The sequence below is a fragment of the Phascolarctos cinereus genome, unplaced genomic scaffold (assembly GCF_003287225.1).
Source record: "Phascolarctos cinereus isolate Bilbo 61053 unplaced genomic scaffold, phaCin_HiC Scaffold_1;HRSCAF=81, whole genome shotgun sequence".
Classification (NCBI taxonomy): Eukaryota; Metazoa; Chordata; class Mammalia; order Diprotodontia; family Phascolarctidae; genus Phascolarctos; species Phascolarctos cinereus.
The window spans coordinates 176,602,062-176,628,284 of NW_027555514.1; the positions used below are offsets into that span (position 1 = coordinate 176,602,062).

General features: G+C 33.5%; 1 pseudogene across 1 annotated transcript in view; it reads right to left on the minus strand.

Moving 5' to 3' along the window:
• Positions 1–26,223, minus strand: part of LOC110213866 (solute carrier organic anion transporter family member 1B1-like) — a 93,433-nt pseudogene that overhangs the window by 22,868 nt on the left and 44,342 nt on the right. The window contains exons 8-13 of the transcript XR_013486977.1: positions 25,983–26,081; positions 9,584–9,829; positions 7,212–7,376; positions 2,469–2,664; positions 1,521–1,686; positions 163–347 (exon numbers count right to left, since the gene is read on the minus strand). The product of XR_013486977.1 is annotated as a solute carrier organic anion transporter family member 1B1-like (transcript). The remainder of the gene's footprint in view (positions 1–162; positions 348–1,520; positions 1,687–2,468; positions 2,665–7,211; positions 7,377–9,583; positions 9,830–25,982; positions 26,082–26,223) is intronic.

The window sequence follows — 26,223 nt, forward strand, 5'->3', positions numbered from 1 at the left end:
AAACCCACATATAACTCTTGGAAATAACTTAATCTTGCCAATTCAGTATTTCCTCATTTTTATGAAAATAAAGAAGATCAATGTAAGCGTTTTATCTGTTTGATTCTTATTGAAAGACAGAATTATTTGGTGACTCATATACAATGATTTTCATAGACTTACCTAAAACTCAGCATAGTTCCAGAGGTAAGTCCTATTCCATAAAAAAAATAAGCAAAAGATTATACTATCACATAATAAATAAACTTTCTTGAACAATCATCTGTCCTTGAACATTCACCCAAATGAGCTGAGGTATTTCTGGACTGGGGATTGTTAACTTCAACACAGCTGCAGTTATGAAACACCTAAAAATAATTTTTGAATTATTACAAAATGAAATTTATTGAGCACAATACAGAATGCAAAAAGTCCTTGTATTTAAAGAATAAAGCATCAATCAACTAAACACAATACTAGAGATTTTAAATATCTTTTATTTGTCTTTCATTTGATTGCAGTTTTAGAGTTTGGTGATAATTTAATATAAACTTCTTATTTCATAGATGAAGAAAATGAAATCCAAAGTGAATTGATCAGGATTACAGAAAAAATAAGTAGCTGAAATAAACTTTTCGACTCCTGACTCAAATTTAGTGCTCTTACTACTACTACTGTGACTTAGGTGAATGATAAATTGGTCTCCTAGTACCCTTTCTATGTTCTTTATGGTCTTATCTATCAGTGAAAAATATTTGGAAAAAATATTCACAACTATTGCTTTTGTGTTTATTATATTAAAAAAAAACAAAAGATCAATATAGGATATCTAAATGCAAAAGGAAGAACAACTAGCTGATCATTTTAAAATAACGTACTATACTCCAAACTTGCTAAAACTTAATCACACACTTATTCATCCCTTAGACATCCATTTTCACTTACTGCTATGTAAGAACATTAACTCACTATTCTGTATTCGTTGTTCAAGTAGTTGTGATTGTGGATCAAGATTTAGTAAGCACTTGTGTAAGTTCATAGATACATATAGATATACCTACATATACACATAGTATCATATATACAAATATATATGAGTCTGTGATTATGACTATGCAAATGAGAGAGATTTTATACTTATGGATGTTTCATAACCTACTTTCTCAAAATCCTTTATATTTATATTCTTTATATTTTGTATAAACTTATATAGATAAAATTGATAAAAAAAATTACACATTGAACAATTATAATGTAACAAACACTATAGTAGAGCTGAGGATAAAAATGGGAAACTATTTCAGAACCCAAGTAGTTTACATTCTATTAATGGGCCACAACACATATAAGCTATTTATATTATTTATATTTTGCTTTAGAAAGTTACAGCAAATTTAAGTAGGACCATATTGGAATAGATTGAAATACCTTTTCATGGAACTAAGACAGAATTTATTTGATTACAGGGTAATTACTGAAAAAGGAAGGGGAGGGTACATACTTGGCTATGCAGAAGAAAGAACAATCATCACCATACATACCATGTCCTTTCCATGACCTACTGAAAATTTACATCCAGCTAAACAAGGTGATATGTAAGAGAGTCCATCATCCCCACACACAGGATCCCACACATTGGCATCACAATTACAGTCTGAGTTGCAGAAATAAAATGGTATATTTTGGAAGTCTGTCCCTGGGTCATTTCTGTAGTCAAAATGTAGACATTTATCAGAGATAAGGGAAGGATAAGAGAAATTATATGCTAAACATATGAAAACAGATGACAAATATATCACAACATTCTAAAATATATATTTACATCTACACTTAGAAAAATATTGGGACTTATCACAGTCATCAAATGTAATTTAACAAGGAAAAGCAATGGAACTAGTTAAGGATTTTTGAAGAGACATCATTTTCCCCAAAGAGAGTGATGTACTGATGGATTTAGGTTTAAGGTTTCCATTTTGTTGCTAATTGGCTATAGCAACCTGGATAACTCAAATCCCCTCTTTGGATAACAGCTTTCTCATCTGACAAAGATTATCAAATTATATGAAAGAAAAATATGCATATATTTATATTATGAAGTATTCAAAATAGGTAGCATTATATCATATATGCAAACATGATTAGATATCATTATCTATTCAATATTATTGTCATATTAAAGTACTTAGTACAGTATCTAGCACATTATAGGGACTCAAAATGTTTCCTTCCTAACAATCTCTAGGAGCATTTTGTAGTGCTTTAGAGCTTGCAAAGTCTTTTATGAATCTCATTTTGTCTTTATAACACTATGGGATGTAGATATTATTATTAACTTCATTTTACAGATGAGGAAATTGAAGTAACTGGACGTTAAGTAACTTTCCCAGGTCATATACTGAGTTAGTTTCTGAAGCTGGATTTGAACTGAGATCTTCCTAATTCCTCTTCCAGCACTCTGTACCACCTTGCTGCATTACATCAATACATACCCATTGTAGGTTACTGTTAACCCAGCTACTGGTCTGCTGCCACAGTCTAATGTCAATAAAAGCATTTGTGTACTATAGCCACAACATACAGAAATGAAGGCAAATTTGCCAATTCCAATTATGTACAGTTTCAGTTTTCTAATAATATATCCTCCCAGGAAAAATGAAATACTAGCAACAGGAATCATTATTATTCCTGAAAAGGAAAAAAGAGGTAAAAAGGCTGAGAGTTTATAATTAGAGGTCTCTGACAAATGTTGGCCAATACAGGCATTTTCTAACTGAATTGCTGAAAATCAGAAAGACAGTTTAATGTTTATCCTCTGTTGTCTGCCCGTATTGTTTATGTGTCTATCTCTTGAGCCATAGACAAATAAATAAAAGACTTAACTGTTTGTCATTTGTCATTATTGTACCATTTTGCTTCCTTTTCTGTTTACATATATAAGTAAACCTAGTCTGGTACAGTTTAAAACTGACATAAAACTCTGATTTGAGTGGTTAGTAATCAATTTTGGTATCACTTATGGTCTCTTCTGGTCTGCTCTGGTTAAAATAATACAAATATGACACAAACCTCAATTCTATGTTGGGAGAGTCAACATTTTTTTTTGGAATCTCTGGGATTACTGTCTGATTGTCCATCTGTTAAATTACTGTGCTATGGACATAAAAGAAAATGAAAAAAAGATAATTCTTGTCTGGTTTGAGACTACCACAAAAATTTGTAGCCAGCAATCATTTTTGAGGGATTCTACATGTTACTCTGGTAATTCTGTTCTGGTAATTCAGAGAGTGTTTTAGATCCATCAACTTGTAGTCTGATTATTTCTGGTTAAATTTATTCCCATAATGGGATATGTTCAGGCTACTTTTTCTAAAGACACCCCTACGAGTTGTCTCCTGGTTGGATAGAAAATTTTTTTTCAAGGTGATCATTGAGCTATCTTGACTACTGAGTAGTCCTGAAGTTGGTCTGGTTAAATTCTAGGAGAAAGATCTGATCATTTTAATTGCAGCAATTGCCTGTAAATTTGGAAGTTTAAGTACTCCTGGTTGAATCTACTACTGATAAAAGAGCTCTGGTATGGTTAAACTCTGCAAAAAATATGAATTGTAAAAACAGTTGAAATACAACATCCTTGACTCTTGGAGGATTTTTTGAAATTAAAATCTTATGTTTATTTAATTTAATTACTGAACCTTAATTTTCCCCTGATTTTCTATGGTTACTGCAGTTCTGATGCTGACCTGTAAAACAGTCTTAAAACTCCCCTTAGTTATTTAGTGGAAGATAAATTTTAAGAACCAGGAGAAAAAAGTCTGGGGATTTCTTTGACCCTTCAGACTTTTGCTCCTTCTTCTGGCCAAATTAATAGTGTAACTGAAATGAAAGGGCTAAATAAGTAAATAAATAAATACATAGATTAAAATGAGATATGATAAAGATTTACCCTTTGAAGAAATTAGCTGAAAGTAAATTTGTTTACCATATGTTAATTATTCATGAATTGTGGCTTGAAAATGCTAGAATATCCAGTAGGTTTTTGGAGCAGGAAATCTCTTAAGGTAGTGTTTCCATCCAAATAAGAATGTTGGTAATTTTCCAACTAAGAACAGTCTCTTCACCACTTTGTAACGATTCCTTTGCTCTCTAAGGAGCTTTGGTTTTTAATCTGTGGGAAACCAGTTGACTGTTTTAGCTGAATTGGTATGGCACTACTTTGCAAATGACAGATTCAGTAGAATGTAGAAAACTAGTCCTAAGACTGGGTTTGAGATATGAGTGGGAAATGAAGTAAAGGCAGGTGTAGTGCTGAATTAGTTGTTACAATTAATTTTGAGATACCTTATGATCACTGAGCTTTATTTCAGCTATTATGGTATTCCTCTTGACAAAGAAAAATAGCCGGAATTGGAGCATGAATTAAATTTTGACATATACTAAATGAAATATGTAAAAATGTAGGGATATCTGACTGAGCCAGTTGAGGTTAGTTGCTAATAATGCACTGGATCAAGGAAATTTTGAAAATCCTGTGTAATATAATACTAATAGTTGTATTGCTTTTGTTTTAATGTTGTATTAAATACTTTCCAATACTTGAATCTATCTGTGGAAATGCTTATCAGAAAACTTGTATTCATGCATCCACAGAGGAGATCAATGGTGAAGATATATATTTCATATGATCTAGTATAAAAAGCAGGGAATGTCATTAGAAAATTTTAGCATTACCACCAATTTGCCTGATAATATGCCATGTAAAAAGCTAAGGCCTTTTGAATTAGACATTAAAAGTTTAGCTCTAGTTAAAGATAGAAGCATTTCTGACTCAGATATCTTGCCACTATTTACTTTAATGGTGACATCTAACTTTAAACCTTGTGCTATTTGGTTAATTCTTGCTCTGTCTGCCTACAAATTTCAGTTAAAATCCCCTAATATTTCTTGATCCAATTATTATTTTACCTGTTGTAGTTTTCCGCCTTCTGCTATCAGACCTTTGGTCTATAAGTCTTTACCTTCCCTTCACCCTCTGTAAAATCCAACTGAATCCATCCTGCTTTGTCCTTTGTAAGATGTTTTGAAAATTCTACTTGTGGCTCATTGTTTTTTTTTTTTTTAACCATGGGACTATGGTACTAGCATATAATAAATTGGTTATTAAATAGATATGTGTGCTGATAGGTATAGTTAGCAGCAATACCTGTTAATGACTCTATGAATATTTTTAAATCAATACCTAAGAATACATTAAAGATACAAAGACAGTGCAAAGGAATAAAAAACGTCTACTTTCCCTGGATAAAGCAGAGTAACATATAAAATAGGTTGAGGTCAGATTGTGAAGGAATTTAAAAACTAAACAGATTTTATATTTTATCCTAGAGGCAATACGAAGTCACTGACTTGTATTAAATAGGAAAGTAACATAGTTGGAGCTGCCCTTTTAGAAAATTACTTTGGCAGCTGCGTGAAGAAGGGATTGGAATGGAGAGATATTTGAAACAGGAAGACCAATCAAAAGGCTTTTGAAATAATCCACCCTTGAAGTGATGAGAGACTATATGGTCTCTCTGTGTGATAATCATGAGAATAAAGAGAGAGGTACAAGAGATATTGTGGTAATAGAAAGGAGAAAATTTGATAATTAATTGGATATGTGGAGTGAAAGAAAGAGTGGAGTCAATGGTAATGCCAAAGTCATAACTTTGAGTGACACAGATGGTGTTGTCCCTAAAAGACATAGAGTAGTTTATTAGAAAAATTCTTTGGGGATAAAGATAAATCAATTCTCTATTGGTCTTGTTATATTTCAAGTCCTTGTCAGACATCTAGTTTAGGATTTCCAAATGGAATATTTCAAAATACACATGATGTTCAGGAGAGAGATGAGCAGTAGATATATAGGTCTAAAAATTGGCACAGAGATAATAATTAAATCCAGGAGAGTTGGTGAAGACATTTAGCAAGAGAACTTTGACTAGGCCCACAGATAGAACAGAGATAGATGGTGAACCAGCAAAGGAGATTGAAAAAGTGGTTGGGCAGGTAGGAGGAGAATCATAAAAAGAAGAGTGTCCCAAAGTTGGGAGAATATCCACGAGCTGGAGTTGTTCAACAGTTTCACATACTAATGAGAGGGTGACAAGGAAAAAGACAAAGAAAACTGGCCAGTTTTAGTTGGCTGATGAGATCCAAAGCCAAATTACATAGGATTGAGGAAAAAAATGAAAAGAGTGGATATGGAGGTAGAAAGAACAGATAGCTTTTTTTTTTCTGGAAGTTTGGTTATGGAAAAGGATGAAAGATGAATGGCAATAGGCCTTGAGGGGTTGGTCTCTAGGGGAGGAACCACTAGATGCTGCTAAGTCATTTTTCAGTTATGTTCAATTTTCATCCATACTGCAGTGGTTTACCATTTTCTTCTCCAGCTCATTTTCCAAATGAAAAACTGAGGCAAACAGGGTTAAGTGACTTGCCCAGGGTCACATAGCTAATAAGTGACTGAGGGCAGATTTGAACTCATAAAGATGAGTCTTTCTGGTTCCAATCCTAGTGCTCTACCCAATAAGAAAGGGGATGATTGGGAAGCAATTAGTTGGAAAAGAGAGACAAGATCATTTTGTCATTGATCAAATCAACAAACATTTATTAAGCACCTGCTATGTGAAAAGCACTCTGCAAGGACTGGGAAATTAGACATTTAAATAAATTTGAGTTCCTGCCTTGATGAAGCTTAGAGTCTACCATGGCACTTAAGCACAAATATAGATAGCTATACTGAACATATTGTAAATCAATTAGAGATGCATGAAGCAAAGTGCTATGTAAGGTTGGAACTTAGAAGTCATTACTGACCAAGGAGATAAAACTTCCTACAAGAAGTGGAATTTGCCAAAAAAAAAAAAAAAAAGAGTGGCATCTGAATTGTACTACAAAAGCAGGTTGGGATTCATTGCATTTAGAGGGGAAAGGAGGATATTACAAGCATAGGGAAGAGCTGGTGGTAACTATGTAGACTTGCCCAAGGCAATACAGTAAGCATTAGTCAGGAAGAGAATAATACATTTTGGCTAGAATTTAAACATTTTGATGGTTAATAATATGACGTAAGGTTAGAGAGATAGGGTGGTGCCAGCTTCGGAAGACCTTGAACACCAATAAAAAAAATTTAAATTTTAGTCAGGAATGGTTCATTATATATGATGCAGTAAAAGTCAAATACTAAGACTTACCAAATATTAAGTTAGATTTAGAAATTGATGCCCCATATCCCTGTTCTAAATATTTTGGTAGATATGTCAGATTCCCAACTAAGCAAGTATATGACAACAAAGATAAAATCAAGTAGATGAGGTACATCCAGTTAGTAAGAAGACGCTTCAAGGAGTGGAAATAACCTAGAAAAAAAAGATAAAAGTCTTTATGGAAAATGATAATTCAACATATTCAAGAAACACTTTTTTTCTTGCTTTGTAGATAGATATGTATTAGACTTTTATATTAAACTATTAATTATGGAATCATAGAATATTAGATCTAAATACCAAAGCTATTTAATTTTACATGGGACAAAACTGAGGCCCAAAGTGATAATTTGAATTGCCCAGGGTCACAATACTAACTAATGGCAGGACGGCTTTAAAAAAAATCCACGTCTTTCAGCTACATGATGCTGCCTCCTTGAATCTTTCTGTCCTTCCTCAGGTACAGTCATTGAAATGGTGCCAACGTATTTTTCATTATACCACTTTGCTTCTTTAACATTTCGATGGATCTATGATCTTATCAATGTTGATATTCCTGTCATCAATACAGTCCATATTGTGGGAGGTTTTCTTACTATGAACTTTTATCCATATTCTTCTATAGATTCTCCACAAAGGATTTAGCCAATATATTGCTGGCTTTCCACTGGTCTATTTCCATTTTTTTTTGTTCCCTGTAATAAGTTTGCTTTTCATGTGTTATTCATTGTATTTACCACATGGCTGATTCCCCCCCCCCGCCTTTTTTTTTTTTGGAGTATACTTTTCCATAATGATGTCCCTTATTCCACTTCTTGATCATTGGCAATATACTGAAGACCAATTATACCCATAATACAACTGTTTATTTTCATGTGATCACCCACTATTTTCATAACATTAAAAAAGCCAGATGTTTTTGAGTCCTTTTTTATGTTAAGTGTAGCATAGCATCATTGACAAAGAATATAATGTGGGGGGAGGAAGTAATGCGGGAAGAGAGGAGTGGGAGGGGAAAGGTCCATAGGATTATTATGATTGGAACAAAGTACTAGGAGTATGGGAACTGATTTTTTTTAAAGGTGTTGGTGTCTGAAGAACATGGGGGAATGAGCAATAATTAAGTGTACTAAACAAATCTATCCAGATGTGCTTAATTCTTTCTATTTTCTGTGGTCAGGGAAATGGATTGCAATTAAGCAAGAGGGGTAAAGGAGTATATTATAGGCATAGGGAAAAACTAGAGATAAAGGTATAGATTTGCCCAAGGCAGTATAAGAAGTGTTAGTAAAAGAATAATATATTTTGGCTAAAACTTAAACTTTTTGATGGGAAATAATTTGAGGGAAGGTTAGAGAAATAGCGTGGTACCAGCTTTGGAGGATCTTGAATACCAATCAAAAAAAGCTTAAATTTTACTCTGTCAGGAATGATTTACTGTATATAATATGGTAAAAGTCAAATAGTAAGGCTTAACGAATGTTAGATTAGATTTAGATGTTGACTCACCATAGTATAGTTAAATTTTATTCAAATTGCAACTAGAAACCAATGTTATCATTATCCATGGATTTGATGTTAGAGGGCCTAGATTTGAATCTAGTTCCATTACATATCAACTACGTGATCTTGGACAAGTAATTTTGCTTCTTGGATCCTCAGTTTCCTAATCTGTAAAATTATGGGACTGGACCACTAAGGTCTTTTTCTACTCTAAATCCTATGATGCAGTAAATAGATAATATTCCTTATACATGTTAATACAAAACTTCCTTGGCTTCAACAAGTTTCCATTAAAATATACATATTTGTGAGGAGGGGGGGAGACATAGGGAAGAGCTCTTGTTAGCATTTAAGGCTAACTACAGACTGGGATAAAGCTTCTTTGAATGTTTTTTTTTTTTCAGTTTGCTTCATTCTGGAAACAGAAGACTTGGGTTCTAGTCCTGGCTTTGTCACTAATCTTATGTTTCTGGAGAAACTATGTGGACATCAGTTTTCTGATTTATACAATGAAAAGGCTGTACTACATGATCTGTATAGTCATTTCACTTTTACGATTCCGTGTTCTGTCATCTACCTAAGGATTACACACTTAATATTATGATTTTTTTAACCTTCTGCCATTAATGACTGACTTTTCACTGCATCCTCTCTTCTATTAGCCACTCAAATTTAATAGGGCTACAATTGAAGCCATTGTAGATAGATGAAATAAGTTTGAAACCATTATTTGAATCCAGCTCCATTTCACAGTCAAAGATGACTGATTTTTAGATTAATTATAATTTAGAATTACCTTTTTCAACACTTAATTTGCATGCATAAATCAGAGTAAGAACTATTTGTTAAATCTTCACCTGGTGATTCTTGGGAATCCTCTGTTTGGTCAGGATCTTTAAAATTCAGCTTTTGGCTACTTCTGTCATTGATATTAGATTTATCCAAAGATGCTGGAACTTTACTTTCCATTTTTGGTTTCTTCTGGCTTTTAGGCATGAAAAAGAATGGCACTCCAGAAAGGATGCCAAGGATCCCTACTATGATAAAACCAAGCCACCAAGCACCAACCCAACGGGAATCACTTGGTTTTATTGTTATCGTGCCTGTAATAAAAATATATTTAAAAAATCTATTTAGAAATAAATTTTACAATGCAAATGTGTTGTTGCAAGAATTGCTACCATTTTCTTTCATTGAAGTTAAAATCACTGCATTTATCTTTAGGCAATGAGAAAACTCATTCACACAAGAAAAAAATATATAAAAAACAGATTAATGAGGAATATAACAAAGCAAGGAGATCAATGAGAAAATATCAATAACAGCAAAATGTCAATATGTCAAAACCATATTGGAAAAGAATGCATCATTCTATTCCTGATATTTAATTCAACACAACATAGTACAACAAACATTCATGCCTGCTTTGTGCAAGGGAATGCACTACAATAATAAATTATCACATTTGGGAATCTGAAGATGAAATAAGAACCAGGTGCTGTCTTTTTTTTTTTTACTATTTTTATTTTTAAAGTTTAATAGCATTTTATTTTCCAGTTACAAGTCAAGAAAAACTTTAGCATTCATTTTTATAAGATTTCAAGTTCCAAATTTTTCTCCCTCCCTTCTTCCCCTCCCTCCCATTCCTCTTCTTAAAATGATAAGCAGATTGATGTAGTTTATATATGTGCTATCATGTAAAAATATTTCTCAATTAGCCACAGTTGTGAAAGCAGAAACAGATCAAAAGGAAAAAAAGTGAGAAAATAAAGTAAGTAAAAAAAAAATCTTCAATCTGTATTCAGAATCCATTAGTTCTTTATTTGGATGTGGATAGCATTTTCTTTCATGAGTCCTTTGAGCTTTTCTTGGATCATTGTGTTGCTGAAGAGAGCTGAATCATTCACAGTTGATCATCACACATTTTTCCTGTTACCGTGTACAATATTTTTCTGGTTCTGCTCATTTCACTTTGCATCACTTTGTATAATTCTTTTCCAGATTTTTTCTAAAACCTGCCTGTTCATAATTTCTTATTGCACAAAGTATACCATTACATTACACTCATATACCACAGCTTGTTCAGCCATTCCCCAATTGATGGGCATCCCCTCAATTTTCAATATTTTGCCACCACAAAAAGGGCTGCTATAAATATTTTTGCACATGTAGATCTTTTCCCCTTTTTATGATAACTTTGGGATACAGACCTAGTATTGATACTGCTGGATCAAACTGATGGCACGGTTTGGTTGCCCTTTGGATATAGTTCCAAATTTGGATCAGTTCTCAACTTCAACAATAGTGCATCAGTGTTCCAATTTTCCCATATTCTCTCCAATATTTATCATTTTCCTTTTTTGTCATATTAGCCAATATGATAGGTATAAGCTGGTATGTCAGAGTTGTTTTAATTTGCATTTACCTAATCAAAAGTGATTTAGAGCACTTCTTCACATGCCTATAGATATCTTTGATTTTTTTTTCATCTAAAAACTGCCTGTTCACACCTTTTGAGCATTTATCAATTGGGAATGGCTTGTATTCTTATAAATTTGATTCAATTCTCTATATTTGAGAAATTAGGCCTTCATCAGAGATGCTTGTTGTAAAGATTTTTTACCAGCTTTCTGCTTTTCTTCTAATCTTGGTTGCATTGGCTTTATAATTTGATACAACCAAAATTACCTATTTTATATGTCATAATGCTCTCAATCTCTTGTTTGGTCATGAATTCTTCCTCTCCCCATAGATCTGACAGGTACACTATTCCTTGCTCTTCTAATTTGCTTATGGTGTAACCCTTTATGACTAAATCATGCACCTATTTTGACCTCATCTTGGTACATGGTGTGAGATATTGGTCTATGCTTAGATTGTGTCCTATTATTTCCAGTTTTCTATGGAGATTTTGTCAAATAGTTCTTATCCCAAATAAAAAAAAATTCTTATCCCAAAAGTTGCGGTCTTTAGGTTTATCAAATACTAGCTTACTATGGTTATTGAATTCTATCTCTTGTGTACCTGATCTATCCCACTGGTCCATCACTATATTTCTTAGACAGTACCATATAGTTTTGATGATTACTGCTTCACAAAAGAGTTTGAGATCTGGTATTGCCACACCACCTTCCTTTGTACTTTTCATTAATTCCCTTGATATTCTTGATCTTTTGTTCCTCCAGATGAATTTTATTGTTATTTTTTTCCGTCTGTATCAAATAATTTTTGGTAGTTTGAATTGGTATGGCACTGAATTAGTAAATTAGTTTAGGCAGAATTGTCATTTTAATTATATTGACTTGGTCTACCCACAAGAAATTGATATTTTCCCAGATATTTAGATGTGACTTTATTTGTGTGAAGAGTGTTTTGTAATTGTGCTCATACAGTTCTTGGGTTTGTCTTGGCAAGTACACTCCTAAGTATTTTATATTATTTACAGTTATTTTAAAAGGAATGTCTCTTTCTAGCTCTTGGTGCTGGGGTTTATTGGTCATATAAAGAAATGCTGGTGGTTTATGTTGGCTTATCTTATATTCTGCAACTTTTCTATAGTTGTTAATTATCCAAAGTTACTTTTTAGTTGATGCTCTAGGGCTCTGTATGTATACCATCATATCATCTGTGAAGAGTGATAGTTTTGTTTCCTCATTGCCTATTCTAATTTCTTCAAATTATTTTTCTTCTCTTATTTCTATAGCTAACATTTTTATTACCATATTGAATAGTAGTGGTTATAATGGGCAACCTGAGGCCTGCTTGCTTATCCCCATTAAAGATAATGCTGGCTGATATTTTGAGGTAGCTACTGCTTATCATTTTAAAGAATACTCCTGTTATTTCTATGCTGTCTAGTATTTTTAAGAGGAATGGATGCTGTATTTTGTCAAAAGCTTTTTCTGCATCAATTGAGATAATTATATGATTTCTGTTGGTTTTCTTATTGATATGGTCAATTATGCCAAAAGTTTCCCCAATATTGGACCAACCCTGCAGTCTTGGTATAAATACCACCTGGTCATAGTGTATAATCCTTCCAATACATTGCTGTAATTGCCTTGCTAGTATTTTGTTCAAAATTTTTTGCATCGATATTCATTTTGGAAATTGGTCTATAATTTTATTTCTCTGTTGTTTTTTTTTTTTTAGCTCTTCCTGAGTTAGGTATCAGCACCACATTTGTATCATAAAAGGAGTTTTGTAGGATACCTTTTTCACTTATTTTCAAAATAGTTTATATAATTTTGGAATTAATTGTACCTGTGTATTTCCCTCCATCTTATTTTTCCTTCTGTTTGTCCTCTCTCTGCTTTTACCTTTTCCCTCCACACCAGTGTTTTGCTTCTGTCTACCACCTCTCCTGATCTGCCCTCCTTTTTGTCAGTCTCCACTCCCCCCTTACTTGATCTCCTCTCCTCCTGCTTCCCTGTCAGGTAAGGTAGATTTCTATATTAAACTAATTGTGTATATTATTCTCTCTTTCAGCCAAATACTGATGAGAGCAAGGTTGCAGCAATACTCATTGCCTGCCTTCCCATCTTCCCCTCCACTGTAATAGGTCTTTCATGTTACTTCATGTGAAATAATTATCCCCTTACCTCTCTCTTCCTTCTGAACCCATTGTGCTCCTTTTTCTCATCCCTTAATTTTTATGTCAATCCATCAAATTCATGTTGTATCCATACACTGTTTATGTATATTCCTTCTAGCTGTACTACTAGTGACATAATTTTTAAGAATTACAAGTATCATATTCTCATGTAGGGATGTAAATAGTTTAGCTCTATTGAATCCCTTATGCTTTCTTTTCACTTTTTTACCTGTTTATGCTTCTCTTGGGTCTTGATATTGGTGGTCAAATTATTGACTACTTCTGGTCTTCTCCTTATGAAAGCTTCAAATCTTTCTATTTCATTGAGTGACCATTTTCCCCTCAATGTATTATGCTTAATTTTGCTGGGTAAGTGATTCTTAGCTGTAATCCTCACTCCTTTGCCTGCCAGAATATCATGTCCCATGGCCTCTGATACTTTAATATTGTGACTGCCAAGTCCTGTGTAATCCTAATTATGTCTCCCTGATATTTGAATTGTTTCTTTCTGGCCCCTTTATTTCCTTGGCCTGATAGTTCTGATATTTGGCTATAACGTTCCTTGGAGATTTTATTAGGGGATCTCTTTCCTGAGGTGGTCAATGGATTCTTTCAGTGTCTATTTTGCCTTTTGGTTCCATGACATCAGGACAGTTTTCCTTGATAATTTCTTGAAAGATGCTGTTCAGGTCCTCTTGATTATGACCCAATGATTTTGCTATCATCTTTCCTGGATCTATTTTCCAGGTCAGTTGTTTTTCCCATGAGGTATTTTACATTCTCTTCCATTTTTTTCTTTTGTTCTTTGGATTTTGTTTGATTGATTCTTGATGTCTCATAGAGTCATTAGCTTCCACTTACCTAATTATAACTATTAAGATGCTGTTTTTCTCAGTTAACTTTTGTACTTTCTTTTTCATTTGGCCAATTGTACTCTTTAAGAAGGTTTTCAGTGGATTTTTGTGTCTCCTTTTCCATTTGGCCAATTCTACTTTTTAAGCAGTTTCCCAAGCTTTTCGACTCTTTTTTAAAATAGTCTTCTTGCATCACTTTCATTTCTTTTCACAATTTTTCTTCTACCTCTCATATCATTTTAAGCTCCTTTTTGAGTCTTCCATGAGATCTTTCTGGGCTTGAGACTAGTACCTGCTTTTATTTGTGTTTTTGCCCATAGGTGTTTTGACATTATTGTCCTCTTCTGACTTTGTGTCTTGGTCTTCCCTATCACCATAATAACTTTCTATGGTCATTCTTTTTTGCTGATGTTTCTTGCTCATCTTTTTTTTTTTTTGCCTTTTCTCTTTCTTTTAAAATTGATCTCTGCTCCCAGTGTGGAAGGAGCTCTGTCTCAGGCTTCTGTCAGTGACTGCAGGCCCTGGTTATTTACCTGGTGTTGCACTGATGTTGCCCTGGGGCTCATGGGGGACCTTTGTGTCTGCTGTTGTGTTGAGGGGTTTGTGTGGGGCTGACTTGTGCTGCTGGAGCCTGTAGGTGTTTGGCAGCTTACATGAGGCTGAGCTGCAGTCCTAGTAGTGGTGTCTGTCATATACTGAGGCCTGGTGGGGTATTTCTTCATTTCCCTTTGGCTGTACTGAAGCACATGGAGGTCTGGCCAGACCCTGTCTTTAAGAGTCTGAGTTCTAACCTTGTTGAAAGTTAAACTATTAATCCTTAAGAAGTGTTGGAAGCCAGCAGGAGAATATAGAAAGAGAAATTCCAATTAAAATAACTGCAGACAATATAAATGACCTCGGAGTCTATCTGCCAAGAAAAACCAGAACTCCATGAACACAATTTCAAAACACTTTTCATACAAATAATGTTAGATTTAAACAAATAGAAAAATATATTAATTACTCATTGGTAGGTTGAGCCAATATACTAAAAATTACAATTCTGCCTGTTAATTTACTTTTTTCAGTGCCATATGAATCAAACTATCCAAAAATATTTTATAGAACTAGGGAATTTTTTTTAAATCATCTGAAAGAACAAAATGTCAAGAATGTGAAGGGAATCAATAAAAAATGTGAAGGAAGGTGACCTAGCCATACAAAATCTTAAACTGTATTATAAAGAAGTAATCATCAAAACAATATGTTACTGGATAAAAAAACATAGAGTGGTGAATCAGTGAAATAGATTTGGTACACAATACATTGCAGTAAATGCTAATACTAATTCAGTGTTTGATAAACCCAAAGATTCAAGCTTTTGGGAAGAATTAAGGATCAACATATAGTATTACAAAATGTAAAATGAATGATTTTGATTATATTAAATTAAAAAGGGTTTGCACAAACCAAACTCATGCAACCAAGGTGAAAAAGAAAACAGAAAACTGGGAAAAAAATTTTACGGAAACTATCTCTGATAAAGGTCTTATTTTTTCAAATATAAAGAAAACAGTCAAATTTATAAGAATACTAATTATTCCCCCATTAATAAAAGGTCAAAGGATATGAATAGGCAATTTTCACATGAAGAAATTAAAGCTACCTATAGAGAAATTTAAAAAAAATGCTCTTTGGAATGATTGGATCAGTTTACAGCTCCAATACTAGTGCATTACTGTCCCATTATCTCCAACATTTAGCATTTTACTTTTCTGTACTATTAACCACTATGATAGGCATGGGGTGGTACCTCAGAGTTGTTTTCATGTGCATTTCTCTAATCAATAGTGATTTGGAGCATTTTTGGAACAATATGGAACTATGTCCAAAGGGATATAAAACTATGCATACCTTTGATCCAGCAATAACAATAATAGGTCTGCAACCCAGACAAATAAAAAAAATAAATAAAAGTAATAGAAACCTATTTGCCTAAATGTATTTATAGCAGCTATTTTTGTGATGGCAAAGAATCAGAAATTGAGAGGATACTCATCAATTGGGGAATGGCTGAACAAGTTGTGGTATGTGATTATAATGGAATATTATTGTGCTACAAGAAATGACAAACAGGATGATTTTAGAAAAACCTGCAAAGACTCACATGGAGAATAAAATGAACAGAACCAGGAGAACATTGTACACAGCGGCAGCAATATTGCAAGATGTATAATTGTGAATGTCAACTATTCTCATGAACACAATGATCCAAGACAATTCCAAAGGACTCATGATGAAAATTGTATCTTTCTCTGGGGGGTGGGTGAGACAGATGGAGTCTGAATGCAGACCAAAGCACATGTATCACCTATGTCAGACTGCTTACCATCTTAGGGAGGGGGCAAGGAATGGAGGAAGAAGAGAACTTAAAACAACATTTTTTGAATGATAAAAATTGGTTTTTTTACATGAAATTGGGGGAAAATAAAATACTATTTTAAAGTGTTGAAGCGTAAATCCCAAATAAAATCATAGAATTATACATTATTAGAGATGAACTGAGCCTTTAAGATCTAACGGAACTACTTCATTTAATTAAATAAATAATATCATGTACATTTTTAGAATAATACAGCATGGCATAATGGATTTGTCATAACTTGGGAGGTTGGGCAGAACCAAGATGATGAAGTACAGGCAGCAACCCTGCTAAACTCTTACAATATTCCCCTCCAAACAACTTTAAAATAATTCCTCAAATCAAATTTTGGAGTGGCAGAGACAACTGTCAAATGATGTCAGAGGGGAATTTTTCAGGCCTAAGATGATTTAGGAGTTCATTAGGAGAGGTCTCTGATACCATGGAAGAGGACAGCCAGGAGCACACATGGTGTGCACCAGCAGCAACGCCAGCACTGGTAGCAGAGACAGGACTTGGAGGCAGCTGTAACACTGAAAGTAGCAGCTTTGGGAACTCTCAACCCAGACCAGACATCAGCGACCACAGTTCTCCCCAGATCACACCCACTTGGGAAGGAGTGAAACTCTGCAAACCCCTAGAAGTAGTTTTGAAATCACATCATGGAAAAATCCTGAGCATGGGGCAGTTACTCTTCATCCCTAGGTGAGAAGAGTCCAATTTTAACATGAAGCTCAACAGAAAAAGGTGTTCATAAAAATGAGCAAACAACAAAAATAAAAAAGAACTTGACCATAAAAATCTACTACAGTGGCAGGGAAGGCTAAAGTATAAACTCAGAAGAAGAAAATGTGAAAACAGCTACAACCAAAGCCTCAAAGAAAAATGGTAATTAAGTACAAATCCAACAAGAATTCCTAAAAGAGTTAAAGAAAGAGATAAGTGGTAGAGGAAAAATCGGGAAAAATGAATGAAAGTGATACAAGAAAACTATGAAAAAAAGAATTAATAGCTTGGTAAAAAAAATGTCACAAAATACGGATGAAAATAGCCCTTTAAAAAGAGAATCAGCCCCATGATAAAAGAGGCACAAAAATACACTAAAGAGAACTCCTTAAAAAGCAGAATTGGCTAAATAGGAAAAGAGATATAAAAGCTTACCAAAGAAAATAATTACCCAAAACATACAATTGGACAAGTGGAAGCCAATGACTTTATGATAGATCAAGAAAGAATGAAAGAAAGTAAAAATAAAAAAAGAAGATAATGTGAAATAACTCATTGGAAAAAACAACTGACCTGGAAAAAAGGATCAAAGAGGGATAATTTAAGAATTATTGTATTATCTGAACGCCATGATAAAAAAAAAAAGCCTAGACATCCTACTTTAGACACAATAAAGGAAAAATGTCCTGATATCTTAGATTCAGTAGGTAATAGAAAAATTGAAAGAATTCTCTGATCACCTCTAGAAAAAGATCCCAAAATGAATATTTTCAGGAATATTTTAGTCAAATTCCAGAGCTCCCAGGTCAAGGAGAAAATAGTATAAGCAGTCAGAAAGAAAAAATCCAAATATGGTGCCACAGTCAGGATCACATAAAATGTAGCATCTTCCACATTAAAGGAGTGGAAGTGCTTGGAATATTATTTTTTAGATGACAGTGAAACTAGGATTACAACCAAGAATTACCTATTAAGTGAAATTGAGTAAAATTCTTCAGGGGGAAAATGGATAATTAATGAAACAGAACATTTCCTGATGAAAAGACCAGGGCTGAATAGAAAATCTGGCATTCAAACACAGGAGTCAAGAGAAGGATAAGAAGGCACACATGAAAGAGTAATGATAAGGGGACAAAAAAGTTAAACTGTCTACATTCCTATAAGGGAATATGATACATGTTACAGCTAAGGCAGTTAAAGCAGTTTACACAGACAGAGACGAGTGTGAGTTAGTTATGTTGGGATGATCTTGAAAAAACCTATGAAAGAGCAAGAAAGAGGGATGCACTGGTAGAAAGGGGAAGGCACAGGTACAATGGTGATACCTCACATAAAAGTGTGTATGCAAGGAAAAGGTTTTATAGAGGAGAGGAAAATGGGGAGGGAGTGTTAGAAAGTAATAATTGAATCTCATTCTCATTAGAATTGGTTCAAAAAGGGAAATATATACATACATACATATATGTATATATATATATATATATATATATATGTATGTAAGTATGTATGTATTCAATTGGATATAGGAATTTATCTTACTCAGTAGGGAAATAGAAGGGGAAGGGGATGAGAGATATGGACTGGGAGGGATAATAAAAGGGAGGTTGGATAAAGGTAAGCAGTGGTCAAAAGCAAAACAGACTTTTGAAGAGTAACAGGATAAAAAAGAGAGAGAGAATAAAAAGCAGAAGAAAATGGGATAAGGGAAATACACAGTTAGTAATCATAAGTGTGAATGTGAATGGGATAACCTCAGGTGTAAAATGGAATCAGAAAACAGAATGAAGTAGAAACTAGAATCCAAAAAATACGTTGTTTACATGAGACACACTTGAAACAGAAAGATGCCCAGAGTTAAAACAAAGGGCTTGAACAGAACCTAGTAAGCTTAAGCTGAAGTAAAAAAGTCAGAAGGAGCAATCATTAACTACCCAAAGAAAAGTAAAAATAAATTTAATTTTAAAAATTAATTTAATTAATTAATTAAATTTAATTTATTATCAATTTTATTGTAATTGTAATTGTAATTTTATAATTTACATGTTTATAATTTAATTATAATTATACTAACTTAATTTAAAATTAATTAATTAAAGATTAAACTCAAAATAGTCAAGGGAACTACATTTTGTTAAAGGTACCATAAATATTACAGTAATATGAGCAAAATTTACAGCAGGTTCACATTTCTCTAATATATGGGGAACTGAGTCAAATTCATAAAATTAAGGGCCATTTCCCAATTGCTAAATTGTCAAAGGATATGAGAGGCAGTTTTTGAAAGAAGAAATCAAAGCTATGTATATTCATATAATAAAAAATTCTCTAAATCACTATTGATTAGAGAGATACAAATTTAAACAGCTCCGAGGTACTACCTTACACCTATCAGAAATGACAAATCCAAGAAGTGAAGAGGGCAAATAAGTACGCTAATAAACTATTGGAGTTAAGAATTGGTTCAACCATTCTAGAGAACAATATGGAACTATGCCCAAAGGGTTACAAAACTGTGTATACTCTTTGATCCAGGTCTGTACCCCAAAAAGATCAAAGAAAAAGGGGGGAAAAGGACTATATAATTACAAAAATATTTATACTAGTTTTTTTGTCATGGCAAAGAAAATTGGAAATTGCGGGGATGGTCATCAATTGGGGAATAACTGAACAAGTGGTGATGTATGATTATAATGGAGTACTATTGTGCTATGACAAATGATGAAGGGATGATTTCAGAAAAAAAAAAACAACCAACCACAACTTGGCAAGTCTTATGTGAACTGATGCAAAGTGATTTGAGAAGAACCAGATCATTGTGCACAGCAATAGCAAAGTCAAACCAATGTTCAGTTGTGGAAGACTTGGCTACTCTGATTAATACAATGATCCAAGACAACTCCAAAAGACTTATGATGAAAAAAATACTATAAACCTACAGAGTGTGAACTGATGAACTCTAAGGGCAAATTAAAGTATAAACCTTTCACTTTTTAAATATTTCTTGCTTTTTTATGTGGCTAATACAGAAATATGTTTTGCATGATTTCCCATGTATGATTGGTATCATATCGCTTTCCTCCTCAATGGGTGAGGGAAATGTGGGAGAAAGGGAGAGAATCTGAAACTTAAAATTAAAAAAAAAGTTAAAATAAATAAGTAATACATTTGTTTAAAATGAAAGAAAAAGATCACTTGGGCAGCTGAACATAGTTTGGAGTGGAGTGAGGAGAGATTTGAGATATTTGGAGCACTGAAGTATTATTGTGGTAGTCTAGGTTTAATGATATGGGGGTCTTCACCAAAGTGATGGCAGGGTCAGAGGAGAGGGCAGTATAAATGAGAGATGTTTTGAAGGTAGAATCAACAAGACTTGGCAGTGGGTTGGATATAGGTGTGAGAGAGTGTGAGTCAACAATGATGTATAGATTAAGAGCCTGGATGATTGGGAAGATCCAATGGTACCCTCAATGATAATGGGGAGGCTGGGAGGAGGGGAGAATTTTGTGGGAAAAAGAATGAGTATGTTTTTGCCATGTTGAGTTGAGAACATCCAAGTACAAATGTCCAAATGCCAGTTGGAGATGTGGGTCTAGAAGTCAAGACAAAGATTGAGATTGGTCTAATGCATGGAAACCGATGAGATTCCTGAGTAATAAATATAAAGCCTGAAAAGAAAAGGGGACAAGACAAATCCTTAGGGAACAACCATAGTTAGCCAGCATGACTTGCATAAAGGTTCAGGAAAGGAGACTGAGGAGGAGCAGTCAGGTAAGAAGAGAACCAGGAGAGAACAGTGTCTTAAAAACCTATAGAAAAGTATCAAGGAAAAGAAGGCCTTTTCTTAATTATTATCTTTCTTAATCTCTCTGCAGTATTTGACCTTTGCACCACCACACCATTGTGTCAAATTTGTTGATTCAGTCATAGTATCTCTTTCAACCTACTGAATATTTTGCATAGTCATTTTGGACTCAAAATGTTTGAAATATAACTAACCCATCATCTTTTACATAAGGTTCTGCCTTCTTCTCACTTTCCCTGGTGCCGTAGACAGTAAGACAATCTTTCCAGTCACCTGGACTCATGTTTTAAGTGTCTTTTTTGATTCTTCTTCCTTGCCCACCTCATGTTTCCAATCCATTCCCAAGTTTTACAATTTTATCCTTTATAACAGCCCTTGAATACAACTTTTGTCTCTAGTCACATAACCACTTACTCAGTTCAGTCCTTCATCACTTCTTACCTGAACTGTTGTGATGGCCTTCTATTGGATTCTCTTCCTGGGGTCTTCTCTACTCTGATACATCCTCCAAATAGATTGGATATGGAGGTGAGCTCCAAATAGATGCCAAGGTGACTTTCGTAAAGTGGAGGTCTAACCATGGCATTCTCTCCTCAATAAAATGCAATGGTTCCTTATCCTTTATAGGTTCAAATATAAATTCTTCAGTCTGGCATTTAAAGCTCTTTATAACCTGGTCCCTTCCTAATTTCAAGTTTTAACACATTACTCTTCATACATTATTTGGCCTAGTCATGTTGATCTAGTTGATTTGCATAAAATATGTGTACAGAGTAGATGAAAGATAGTCTTAGAGGCTAAGGCATTAGTATCTGGAGACCACAAAATACATCAACCTGTCTATCATCTATCTATCTATCTATCTATCTATCTATCTATCTATCTATCTAAAATGTAAGCTCCTTGTAGGTAAAGAGTTTAAAAAAATTAATTGGTGTCATAATCAGAAAGACCTGAGTTAAATTACTGCTTTTGATATCACTGTGACTCTATGCAAGTCACTTGATTTCTATGTCTTAGGCTACTGGTGTTAAACTCAAATATAAAAAGAGGCCACAAAATCATATGTAAGTACCCCTCTAAATATTGTTGACTTAGAAAAATCTTGTAATAACATTTTGTAAGTTATATTGTATTTTTACTTTGTTAAATATTTCTCAATTATATTTTAACCTATTTTGCATTATACTCAGGAGTCTTGTAGCCTCTGAGCTTCTAACAGGTTGTATTTGAAACCTCTGACCTAGGCAAATTTGTCAGATTATAAATTGAACAACAGTTGCTGATCTGAATTGGTTGTAGTTTCCTCATCAGAAACAACCTACACTAATGAAATCATAGGTATGGACAACACCCCCCCCCCAACCACCAAATTACCCCTCAAAAGGAAGTCTTTAAAGTTTAGAAAATACCGTTATCTCACAATGATCCTTATGAGTGAGATCATACAAATTTATATTATCCCAGATTTATATATCAGAAAACTCTGAAAGGTGAAGAAATTTATTCCAGATCATACAAATATTGTTGGATCTGGGGCTGAAATTCATGTTTCATTATTCCAAATCCAGTGCTCATTCTACCATACAATTTGTGATAAGATTACAATTTGCCTACCTCCTTTGCTAAGTCCACCAACCATCCCCCATCCTTACCACTTGTACACTCTTAGGTGACCATAATGCTATATCCATATAGCCAGAATCAACCAGGAAGCTACATCAATGAAGACATGACTTGAACCTTAGCCTCTTGGTGTAATCAAATCTTAAGAATAGCTTCCTTGTGCTTTAGTTGGAGAATCAGCTTTAAAAAATTGTGAGTGCGGGGGAAGATTAGGAGGCTTAGTAAAGGAAGTAGGCAAATTGTGATCTTATCACAAATTTTTATGTGAAGTCAGAGTTCTTCAGATTTAGCTGAATCTCAAGACCCAGTAATCCACCACACTTTGCCCTGGTGACCAGACACATTTCTGTAATGAGGTAAAAGGGACCCGTATCCACCCAAGTTAAGTATTATTGTAACCTTGTTAAATATCTTTTCTATGCTATAGCTAAGGAAATTTCATTTCATTAACTGTTGAATGACTTATTAGTGTCTTATTTCATTCCGGTTTTGAACCTTAATGAGGTTCAGGCTCCACAAAATACATTACCTTTTTATTTTAAGTTCATATTTCTACTACCGAGAAATCAGAATTTTTTCCCAAAAGAATAAATTAATTCTACAGGGTGTTTTTCTTTCTTTCTTTTCTTTTTGGTAATAATATAGGAATATTCATAGGAATTTCTGAGCCAGAAGAGGCCCTAGAGATTACCTGATTTTACTGTCTGTGGCCAGAGGCAACTGAGACCCAGACATTGGCTTGCCTAAGGTGATATCTATAATGGTAGGTCTGGGAGTAGAATACACATTTTTTCGATGCATAGTTAAATGTTCTTTCCACCATGGTAGAAAGTGAAGCAAAATTTCTTAAGTATAATTATCATCATTTGATATTTGTTATAATTTTACCACTTTTTACTAATAACTTTTGTCAGTTGCTTGGAACTTTTACTTTGAAAAGTATTAGTTGGCTCTGGAAGGCAAAACTGACACCAAACTCATATATTTGAAGACTGCCTCAACAACGTCACGCAATCAAGTTTAGTCTTACTCCAGTCACTCATAATGGTGACTCAAGACTCTCACTAGTCACGTCAAGATTGTACTGAGATAAAAACTAAAAGGTTTTCAAGTAAGATTCCATTGATTCCATCTTCCTGCTTTCCAGAGATCAACTAGTCACCATCTAATAATTTCTCTAGCAACAACACCACAGTGTCCACAAAGTCAATGAAGTCATGTATTATTTCAACTAATTTTTTTTGTTTTAAATATTCATTTTTTTTAAAAAAATTTGAGTTCTAAATTTTCTACCTCCTGCACTTTCCCCACCCACTGAGAAGGCAAACATATACCAATTATACATGTGAAGTTAGGCAAAATATATTTACATATTAGCCATGTTGCAAAAAATAAAATAAAAATCAAGAAACATGAAGAAATTTTTTTAAAAAAGAATGTTTCAGTCTACTTTGAGTTCATCATATCTCTGGAAATGGATAACATTTTGCATCTTTGGTCTTATAGAATTGTCTTGGACCATTGCCTTTTTTTGCTTTTGTTTTTCATTGTTTCGATTAGAATATAATATCATTCACAGTTGATCACTGTAATATTGCTGTTATTATGTTTTCCTGGTTTTGCTCACTTCATATAAATCTTCTCAGATTTTTCTGAAACCATTCATCATTTCTTATAGCACAATAGTATTTCATGGCAATCATATACCAAAACTTGCTTAGCTGTTCCCCAATTAATCGGCATACCCTCAATTTCCAATTCTTTGCACTATAAAAAGGGTCACTTTAAATATTTTTGTACAGAGAGGTCCTTTTCCATTTTCCTTGATCTTTTTGGGATACAGATCTAGTAATGATATTGCTGGGTCAAAAAGTATGCACAGTTTTATCACCCTCTGAGAACCAAATTGTTTTCCAGAATTGTTGAACTGGCACACAACTCCACCAACAGTGAATTAGTGACCTAATTTTTCTACATCCTCTCTAAAATTTGTATTTTCCTTTTCTGTCTTTTTAGTCAATATGATAAGTGTGAGGTGGTATCTCATAGTTGTTTTTGTTTGCATTTCTCTAATCAGTAGTGGTGTAGATAATTTTTCATGTGGCTATTGATAGCTTTGATTTCTTCTGAAAATTTCCTATTCATATCCTTTGACCATTTATCAACTGGGGAATGACTATTATATTTTACAAATTTGAGTGCATTACCTATATATTTGAGAAATGAGGCCTTTATCAGAGAAACTTGCTCTAAAATTCCTCTCACCCTAGTTTACAGTTTTCCTTCTAATTTTGGCCACATTAGGGTTTTTTTTTGTACAAAAGCTTTTAAATCCATGTAATCAAAGTTATTGATTTTACTTCTTATGGTCCTCTCTGTCTCTGTTTGGTCATAAACTCTTCCCTCATTCATAGATCCAAGAGATATACTTTTTATGTTTTCTTAATTTACTTGTGATATGACTTGTGATATAAATCAGGTACCCATTTTCACCTTATCTTGGTATGCTGTGTAAGATGTTGGTCTATACCTAGTTTCTGAAAATTGATTTCCAGTTTTCCTAGCAATTTTTTGTCAAATGGTGTATTTTTACCCCCAAAGCATGGACTTTTGGGTTTCTCACACACTAGATTTCTATAGTTATTTACTACCATGTATTGATTTTAGATAGACACTACTTAACATTTCAAGAAAGACTCTATTAATTCCTATGCTTTTTACTATTTTAATAAGAATGAGTATTGTATGTCATTAAAGGCTTTTTCCTACATCTATTGATATAATCATGTATTTTTGTTGTTGTTATTGATATGGCCAATAATTCATACAGTTTCCGAATATTGAATCAACCCTGCATTGCTAGTATGAATCCCCGCCGGTCGTAGAGCATGATCTTTGTCATAAATTGCTGTAATTCCTTTGATAGTATTTTATTTAAAATGTTTGCTTTGATATTAATTAAGGAAATTGGTCTTAATTTTGTTGAGATTCATTATTTGGCAACAAATAAAAATTCCAAATGATTATTTGAATGTTTGCTTTCAGTTAATTGTATTAAACTTATATGCACAGAACCTCACATTTATTCTAGTTACCATTCCCCATGGTTTCTATATTTGCAAAATGGGAAAAATATAATTTCATCTTATATTACAATGTAGTGATATTATAAGTTGTAATTAGAATAGAATTCTTTCAAAGCATGATGAAAAGAGAATAAATTTATATATTGCTTTGATTTCCTTGTACTTACTTAGGTCTACATATCCAATGTCCACATACATTCTTCCACATAATGCTCCTAGCAGAAAGCCTAGTACTGAGCCAATCAATGACAGTGATTGCAAAAGACCTGGAATATAAAATATTCAATCATTAAAAGGAAAATTCTTTCATTGGCTCCAACAACCTTTTTTTTTTTTGTAAATATAACACTGTGATCATTTACTGAAGAAATAGGTTTCTTTAAGACAATTCTTTTTTCATCAAAGAAT